Genomic DNA, 10,705 nt, shown 5'->3' with positions numbered 1-10,705 from the left:
GTAGTTGAAAATCAAATAATAAAAGAAGCAATAGAAAGATTAAAAAACATTTTGGGGAAGTCATTGATGAAGACAACTCCCTAAAAATTAGAAAGGGGAAAATGAAATGGAGGCCAAAAAATGGATTGTTAACAACTCATTAAAGAGTGGAATAGGCCAAATGGAAAGGAAAAGCAAAAGCTCAAGGAAGAAAATAACTTCCTCCAAATTAGAATTAACCAGATCAAAGACTCCCTAAGGCATCAGGAAACAATAAGACAAAATCAAAAAAAATAAAAATAGAAAGATAAATACCTCACAGGAAGAACTGCCATGAAAAAAAATCCATAAGAGACAATCTAACAATCACTGGAATACTGAAACCTATGGTCAAAAAAAAGAACCTGGACATTATATTATAAGAAAACATTGAGGAAAATTATCCTGATATCCTCAAGGAATGAAAAGAAATATAAATTGAAAGAATACATATATCACTGTTTGATTTCACATGTTGAGAGGTAACAAAAAGGCCTCTGATAGATAAATAAAACAAAATATTTTAAAATAAATCATTCCATAATGATTATAGCAAAAAAACTTTGAGATCAAGGAAAAGTACTAAAAGCAGTCAGAAGGAAATTATTCAAATATTGTGGAGCTATAGTCAGGATTACAGAAGAACTGGTAGCTTCTGTATTAAAGTCCTAGAAGTCATGGAAGATGATTTTCTGAAAGGCAAAAGATCTAGCCCTACAACCAAGAATCACATATCCAGAAAAACTGAGCATAATCTTCTACAGGATAAAATGATATTTAATAAAATAGAGGACTTCTAGGCATTCCTGACCCCCAAAAAATAGAACACAAAAAGGTAAAAAAAGGTAAAATTTAAGGGATTCAGTTCAATTGAATATCTTCATACCTGGGAAGATGATCATTGAGAGATTTCAGATCTATAATAATTGAGATACTTAAGGTACTTAAAGTATTCAAGGTATCTAAAGTATTTAGAATGCTTAAGAACTTTATCAGTAATAGGACAAAAAGAAGGAATATATTTAGAAAGGGAGTAAATAGTATAGGATGGGTTGGTATCAAAAAGAAAAAAGGAAATTGAGGAACAGGAAAGATGACACATGGGAAGAACAGAAAGAGAGAATGCAAGGAACAAACTATCTCTAATAAGAGTCAATACAGTGTAGGGAAAAAAATGTGGGAATGTGGCAGCCAATGAAAGAAAGTTTGTCTCCTCAGAATTAGCTCAAAGTGGAAACTGTCAAACTCAGCCACCTCTAGAAATCTGCCTTATCTTTTAGGGAAATAGGAGTGAAAGTGAATTGAGAGAAGGGGGATTGACAAAAGGGAGGGAAAACTGGGGGAGTCAATGCTCTAAAGCAAAACACTGGGAAAGGCTGAAAAGGGAAAGAGAGAGAAAGAGAGAGAGAGAGATGAGAGTAAAAGGAGAAAATAAAATAGAGGGAAACAGTTAGTAATCATAGTTGTAAGTATAAATGGAATGAATACACTAATAAAATGGTGGAAAAGGATAGCACAGTGATTTAAAATCAAAATCTTATAATATGCTATGTACAAGAAACACATTAAAAGCAGAGACACACTCATAGGGTAAAGTAATGGGCTGGACCAGAATCTTTATACTTCAGCTAAAGTGAAAAAATGATCTCAGATGAAGCAAAACTAAAAATTGATATAATCAAAAGAGACAAGGAAGGTAATTCCATATTGATAAAATATGCCACAGACAACAACAGCAACAAAATATCAATCTAAACACATATACAACAAGTGGCATAGCATCCAAATATCTAAAGAAGTTACATGAATTACAGCAGTAAAGAGTCAATAAAGCATTAGAAGGGAATCTCAACCTCCCTCTTTTTGAAGTAGATAAGCTGAACCAAAAATAAATAAAAAACAAATTAAGGAGATAAATGTCCTTTGGAGAAAACTGAATGGGAATAGAAAAGAATAGATCTTCTTCTCAGAAAAAAAACCAAGTGAACAATTACAGAAAGTATAAAATATATAGAGAACTGAAATAAATTTATATGAATAAAAAGAATTATCCCAATGATAAATAGTCAAAGAATATGAACAAGCAATTCTCAACTGAAGAAATTAAATCATTTATAGTCATATGATAAAATACTCCAAATCATTAATGAATAGAGAAATGCAAATTAAAACCACTCTGATATAACACCTTCACACCTTTCAGACTGGATTATTTGAGCAAAAAGTGAAATGATAAATGTTGGAGAGGATGTGTGAAAATTGGGAAATTAATACCCTGTTGGTAAAACTGTGAACTGATATAACCATTCTGGAGAGCAATATGGAACCATGCTCAAAGAACCATAAAATACATATACCTTTTTACCCAGCCATACTCCTACTAAGTCTGTATACTAAAGACATTAGAGGTATGGGAAAGAGATAGACTTGTACAAAAATATTTTGGTAGCTCTTTCTTTATAGTCATAGAATTGGAAACAGAGGGAGTGTCTATCAATTGAAAAATGACTGAACAACTTGTGGTGTATGATTGTAATGGAATACTATTGCACCATAAGAAATGAGGTACAGGATGATTTCAGAAAAAACCTGGAATGACTTCTATGAACTGATGCAAAGTGAAGTGAGCAGAACCATGAGAACATCCTTTATAGTAATAGAAATATCATAAAATGATCAGATATGATGGCCTAAACTATTATCAGAAAAACAAAGTTCCAAGGTAATCTCAATGGATTCATGATAAAAAATGCTTTCCACAGTCCAAGAAAGAATTATTGGAATATGTTGCAGATCAAAGCATACCAGCTTTTACTTTATTTCCTTGATGAATTTTTATATGTAATATGTGTAATATGTGTTTTCTGTCACAGAAGGAGAAATATGGAAATTTGTATTGCACGAAGCCATTGGTTTAACATTTTTCAGATTATTTACCACCTCAGGAAGGAGATGGTGGGAGGACAGGAGATAATCTGTGTAGCAATATGTCAGAAAACAATGATCAAGAATTGTATCTACATGCAAATGAAAAAAAGAAAAAAAATGAAAAAAAAAGGTTTAAAAATGATAATCTAATCCCTGGTACCTGATAAATCACCAAGTGAAGTAGTATAGAGGGAAAAGAGAAGGTATAAGACAGAACCTTAGGGGAATCATACAGATGACTGGCCCGACAATGATAAAGATCTAGCAAAGAAAACATCCATTTTATTTGTTTTTTCAATCTATGCAGAGTGCATGTACTATTTAAGCATAACTGTTGAATAAATGCTTTAGAATGATTGAATTGATTTCCAAATTATTTTTACTCTCTAAATTAAAACTATATAATGGATGAAACTTTGTAAGTGATCATACTTTAAGGAATTCATGATTTTATTGGTGTGGATGCTATAAACAACAGTAAAGAATATGAGAGAGGTTAAATGACTCATAAAGAGTTGGGTAGTAAATATTTAAGAAGAGGTTTAAACTCAGGTCTTCTTGTCTCTAAGCTCAGCACTGCATCTACTGCTTCACCTAGTTAGCTAAGTATTAAAAGCCAAAATGAGAAAGCATTGGGAATACTTATCAAGGATTTACAGGGGATAAAATGCAGACCCTGAATTTTTGAACATTTTTAAATGGGGCTTCTTGCCATGAGATTAGAGAAACAAGTTACATTCAACTCATGTGAATTATATGCAACATCTATATATGCAGACAATTCTCCACCAAAATGAGATTTTTCAGTACATCTTAAAATATAATCAGATAATCCTATTATCAGTGAAACAACAATCAGTACTTCTCTCTATGGTAAATTGTAGTTATGTTTGAACAATGTTAGAACATCTTGATAATAGGTATAAGAAACAGTGTTGATGCATTGCATATATTTACTTCAATACTTTTACAGATCTATGATTTTATCAGAGTGCAAACTTCACCCTTTGGCACTAGAGTAAACTAGAGTAAACAGTTGCTCTGGCCAAAAAAATACAGAATCTCACAACTAACTTCCAAACTTCTTTTAAATTTAGCAATGCTAGTCCTTGGATGAGAAGTATATGCTCTATTTTCAGTTCCATAATCCAAGTCATCCTAATTTTGTAATACCTAGACCTTATATTCCCATGATACAACTTTTGAGAATCCTGTGTTGCATTCATATGAGGAAGAATCAGAATACCTTGACCTATGAGGGAATATACTTCATCATAAAAATATAGGCCATCATAAAAGACAAAATATCCTCCCACTCGTGCTTACCACACCATTTAATAGAGTGCTTTCCAAAATTCTGTTCTGACTTCTAACTTTTGTCTCCTGTACTTGGGCCTCCCTTTCTCATTCTTAGATTTGCTTACCTAGATAATTCTTTCTTGAGTCCACAGGTCATCTGGTTTCTAACACTGATCAAAAAAAATATCTTTCATTTAAATCCTGATAACTAGCCACCTGATAATTAGCCACAAATATGCAGTCCCAAATATTTTGTATAGAGTGTTAGAATTTGAAATAAATTAGATTTTAGTGAAGTCCTTATATGAGCTCTACTATCTGGAATATTAGCTGACATTTGGCTGTTTGGAAATATCCAGAAATTTGAACCAGATAATGTGATTTAGATGGAATATTCTAAAAGGTAGACTTTTCCCACTATTTTGGTGTCATGAAGACATAATCTTTATGTAAGGAGTTTGAAAGAAAATTTTGAGGTGTTAATAGTTTCCTATTTCTTTGAGCTTGCCGGACATTTTTAGGGTGACTGATGAAATATATGAAATATCATGTTTTCTTTTGGCTCTATAATAGTCTAGAGATTAGAATGGTTTGAAAAAATAGGAAAATTTCACATCTTTGGATTTTAAAAGAAAAGCTTCTATAACTTTAATTAGGCTAGTTCATGAATGATAAGCAGATGGTCTACTTCTGGGCCCATAAGACAAGTCATTTTTAGCTTGATAAAAACTGTTAAGAGTTATTTTTCCAAACCATAGTTTATAATTATTCTGTCTCACATCTCTGTCATTGGAAAGGACTGTGATATCTTGAATAATGGTAGTGTCAAACCTATGGAACAGGAATGGAGGAAAACTAATATACTGTGTTATGATTATAACAGATAGTTTGGAGAAGCAGATAAAATGTTCAGGGCCAGATAGCTGCTTTAAGTTAAGAGCCAGAGATTGACAGGTTACAGTGAGGAAAGGAGAGGGTAAAACACTCCTGATTCTCAAACCCCTCCCCCTCTAACTGCTTCTGATTCAGTTGGTAATGAAGACAGCAATAGGATCCTTCTGGTAAGTTTCTCTTTTGGCTGAAACCCCAATAATGTTCCTTTCTTAAATATATATTCCTCTCAGGTCAGTTAGAGGAGATATATAGAAATTATTTATCAAACTATTGAGGACAGAAGAGATCTTAAACTGGCAGCCAACAGGATTCAATCAAGAAGTTCAGACTGAATTGTAAGTATCTTCCAAATGATTATCAGGCACAGCTTTGAAGGCAAAAAGTTATATTAGGAATTAACAAGGAAAATTATATAAATCCAGGAAGGGTTTAGGATAAATGAAAGGTGACCCTAAACTGCTAAATTGATGCCCCCTTCTTCCTCCTCACTGGAGAAGATGAAGCACTTAACTAAAACTGGCTCTATTGCTATAGATAAATATCTTACTCTCTAATTACTAAATAATTATATAACTATATTCATGAAGAATAGAAATGACAAATAGGCTAACTCTATGAGTAGAAACTACTGGCTTAAGCTACAATGGTTTCTCAGGAGAAACCCCAAGTCAGGAGAAACAAGCTGAGTCTCTCCTCACATCCAATGCCACCAATTAACTGTTTTCAACCCTTCTCAACTGCCCCTCACCCAAAGTTCTCCAGGGGGGTCCCCTGGAATTCTGGGTGAGGCTCTCCCTGTACCTTTGCAAGGATTCCATGCTTTGCATCTGCACACAACAACTGCCATCATAAAAGACAAAACATAGTCTCACCAATCCTTAAGATTCCTTTTGATAGGATCCTATTCAAAGTTCTCCTTTGAATTTTCATTTGATAACAAAGCATTTCAGTACAGGCTTAGTAACTTTAGGTTTGTGTAGGACCACAAGAACTTAAGAACTCTTATCTCCATCTATAGAAATGCCTACTTTCAGGAAAAGATGAAGCTATTAATATTTTATTGTTTTACTAGTGTGATTTCCTATGTCTCAAAAAATCTAACAAGATCATTGACAGATATTTTTATTCATATCATTGATGAAGCAAGTAAAACTCAAGTAAGCTAAATGACTTGTCTTTGACCTTTCTGCTAAGAAGTGTAAGATGCATAATTTGAACCTGGGTCTCTCTTACTCCAATTTCTTCTCTCTATCCATAATATTGTTCTGACAATTAAAGTTGAGGAGAACCTCTGCAGAAGCTTCTCTGTACATTTTAATTACTTTTCTTGTTTTTCAATTTGGACATTATTAGAAAGTTTATTGTCTTTTTGTGTACTCATAATGTCCTTTAGAGGAAGCATTTTAGATATACTCTGTGTTTCTGAATAATTGGTCAATGGATGACAGCAGCTAAAAAAGCAAGAAGAAACTATTATTATGTATCCTTCTAAATTCACATCTCAAAAAAAGATTCTGAGTATCTGACTTAGAGTTAGATTTCCTCTATCGATGAGGAAATCCCAGTTTATAAGGCCTGCCTGTGGTACCATGGCCTCACTATTCTATGCCAGAGTGACAGCTCAGTGATTTACATTCACCATAAGTGACTATTGGTTCAAAACCAACTGGTAATCAGCCAGTTTCGGGCACCAAGATCTTTGTGTTATCCAAAATCCTCAAAACATTTTGGTAACAAAGAATATCACAATAAAAATTCTTTACTTTGGGAAAGTCAGAGTAATTTTTCCTCAAAAGACAATGGGGGAAAAAGCTTTAAAAAAGAAGACATTCTAGGCAAGCAGTAAAAAATTAAGATGCATCATCACCAAAGGTCAGTTTTCAAAAATGATTCATACAGCTTCCAAAGCAGAAAGAAATGCAAGTTAAGAATGTCCTTCAATTTGTGTTCACAAGGAATTTTTGTTTCATTATCTTAGGCACAGGGGGGGAAAAAAAACAACACGGTAGCCCAAAATTGGACATTTATCCTCAGAGGGAGTCTAAGAATATAGGAGACTATTTTGAGCTGCCCTATTATATATGTATTTTTCAAATTCTGAACTTGACAGTAACTAACACCAATATATCTAAATAAGAAGGATAGAAAGAGAGGGTCACATATTAAACTAAAATTCTACCACGTACAACATTTATTTAAGCATTGCATTTGACAAAATAGTTCCAACACTTCCATTTTTTTGTGTCCCTTTTTGAACTGCCTTATACTCTCTTTTGTGTATTTTTAAATGTTTTGTTGACACTGTTTTCTTTTCTTTTTTTCACATTATCACTCCCTGGAATGGTAAAGTCAAAACCAAGTCAGCTTCATATTGCACAAACATATTTTCCTAGTCTTGGGAAATGTTGCTATGAAATGGTTTGACTTTATTGGTCTTTGATTTAGAAATTAATTTGAAAATACAAAAGAGATGTACTTTTATCAGTAATCTTCCCCCAAAAAGTCGTACAATATCTATTCTGACTTAAAAGATAAATCCTAGAGGATTGCTTGAAGCACTGAAAATTGAGTGAATTGTCCAGGATTATATGGCTAAGTGTCAGAACAAGTTTGAATACGGTTTTCTTTACTACAAGATGAATATTCTTGTCACATGCCAAAATATATCTTCTATTAAAGTTACTATATATTAGGTAGCAAATTTTTGGCAAGGAACAAAAGAATAAGTAATATATTACATTTTTCAAGAGTTCTATTTTTAAAAGGACTAATTTAGTTAATGTTATGATCTTTTAAAATGTTTATTTTAATTAGAAAAAATTTCTCTCTCTGTCTCTCCTCTTTCTCTCTCTCTCTGTCTCTGTCTCTGTCTGTCTCTGTCTCTGTCTCCGTCTCTCTCTCTCTCTCTCTCTCTCTCTCTCTCTCTCTCTCTCTCTCTCTCTCTCATGCTTCAATATGCTAGTGAAAAAAGAAAAAGAAAAAGACATATGCACCATCACAGGAAAACTAATTCTCTCATTGGTTGTGTTAAAATTTTTTTTCATTTTAACCCTTTTGTATTCATCACTTCTCTATCAAATAGTAGTTAGCATTCTTCACTATTTGTCTTATGGAATTGTGTATGATGTTCTTCAGAATCAAAACTAATGTTCAGGTAATCAGAGCCTATAAATCTACTGTCAATGCGAATGAAAATGACATCTTTATTTCAAGCAGGACTGTCTGATCTATAATTTTTGTACAGGCTTACACCAGTTGTGGTGAGAACACTGCCGCTCAAAGAGAATTCTTAAAGAATGCAAAAAACCAAAGCTGAATGAGAGAGAAGATTTTTTTTTCTTTGTAGAATAAAAAAATTCCTGGAAAATATCCCAGATTATGCATCTGCCCCACTAATTTAGACCTCAAAGGAGAAAACACTGGGGAAGAATAGCTTAGTATATTTATAGGGAAGAGTCCATTATTTTTCTTCCTGGAAAACATCTGTGTATAGTTCTGCCCTGCCTACCTTGGATGAAGGCCTGGAGGCATCATCTAGGGATCTCAGAATAGTAAATGGGTTTGTTCTTGTGGAGAGCAACAGTATTAACTAGGGTTTCACTTTAACAAAAGTAAAGTGAATTGTACTTGTAAAGTAATTTTTTAAAGTAGTAGTGAATTGGGGGCAGCTGAGTAACCCAGTGTATTGAGAACCAGGCCTACAGATAGGAAGTCCTAGGTTCAAATTTGACCTCAGACATTTCCCAGCTGTGTGACCCTGGGCAAGTCACTTGACCCCCATTACCTACCCTTACCACTCTTCTGCCTTAGAGCCAATACACAGTATTGACTCCAAGATGGAAGGTAAGGGTTTAGAAAAGGTTTAAAAAAAAGTAGTAGTTAATTGATAGCCAGAACTTTTGTTGTCCATATGCTTTTTGCCCATTGTTTTATCAGATTATGGAGTAGATCCTAAAGTGTATGTCTGCATGAAATAGAAATTTTACTGAAATTCTGGGAAAGCAATGTTCTTTCAAGTGATTAACATATCATTTCTCAATTTAAAAGGTTTCAACATATTACAAGTTCATTATGCCAAATGGTTTATACCAGTGATGGGCAAAATTTTAAAGAGGGGGCCAAAGGAAAGGAAACGTTCCTCTGTCAATCTGTTTCTAAGGCAACTCTTTCCAAGTTTCATTGTATTGTATCCTACTCATTGTATTCATCAGATTAGGAATAATGTTGTGCTACTGGATAGAACATTTCATATGGCCTGCGGGCTGTAGTTTGCCCATTGCTGATTTATACCATTAATCAAGCACCATTGGATATATGGTACTGAGTGAATCCTAGAAAGGTATAAAAGAAAATGAGAGGAAATCTAGTGAAGTCAAGTTAAACATCTGAAAGATTGAAAGCCTTCAATAAGCTCCCTTCCAACTACCTTACAAGGGGTCAATGTAATGGAAGGAATAGGGCAGGTACTTATATAAGGTATTTTAAGACATATCCAAAGCCACTCTTTATGAACCAAATATTTTGGCTGGGACTTAATTTTTTCTCTTTTGTATTAGAGATATTTTCATTGCATTGAGATTTATCATAAGATGTTATTTCTATAACGTGCTTGTAGACAGATCCTCTGGAAGGTTGATGAACTGAGGCCAAAATTATAGGAAAGGTATTTTTCTTGGCTAATGTGCTGTTTCTCTGTCTGGCAAAATAGACTTTCTCTGTGTGAAGTAATGGCTTTTTCCTGAAGGTGAGGAAGCTTTGATCAAGACCCAGCACACAACAGGATTTGGGGATTAACCAAGTCTAAAAAGATATCTAGCACAGTGCCATCTCCCCTGTAGGAATTCAATGGAGCTAGAGAGGAGTGTTTGTTCTTATTTCATATGAGATAATCTAAAATTCTCACTTTTGATAACATCTCTGTTGAATTATTCTGGCATGGTGGAGATGGGTTGTCAGGCCACCCCATTTGCTTTTTTTTCATATATATTTACATATAGAATTGCATGATATCAATCAATAAATCAGTAATACTTATTAAGTGCCTGCTATATGCCAAGTACTAATCTAAGTGAAAATCTCCCTTAAGACAACAAATTTCTTGACAATTGATATTTGAATAGTAGCACAGCATAGTGGGCACAGTATTATGTTAGGAAGGAGAAACTCTTGTATTTGAAACACCTCAGATCCTTATTACCTATTTGATGATGGACAATCAAGTTAACTTCTTTCTGCCTCAGTTTCCTCATATTTAAAATGAAGGGGTTGAATTTTCTGGATTTTAAGATCTCTTCCAACTGGAAATTTATAACACTATGATATACCAAAAGTAAAGTCCTATTTCATCTTTGAATCTTTGGTAGTCTTGCATATGTAGTAGATGCCATATATATTCATTTAATTGAATGTGGATATGCCTGCTTATATATCCAGTATAGATTTCAGACTTATAATTTCTTTCGTTAGAGGTGAAATGCATTATAAAAACTAATAGAATTGCCAACAATCTGTTTGAACTGAAGGGTTGAATTCTTAATACAGCTAGTGCAGCAAAGTAGATAGAGTA

This window comes from Gracilinanus agilis, chromosome 2, assembly GCF_016433145.1.
Source record: "Gracilinanus agilis isolate LMUSP501 chromosome 2, AgileGrace, whole genome shotgun sequence".
Classification (NCBI taxonomy): domain Eukaryota; kingdom Metazoa; phylum Chordata; class Mammalia; order Didelphimorphia; family Didelphidae; genus Gracilinanus; species Gracilinanus agilis.
Note: the sequence above shows the minus strand (reverse complement) of the source record.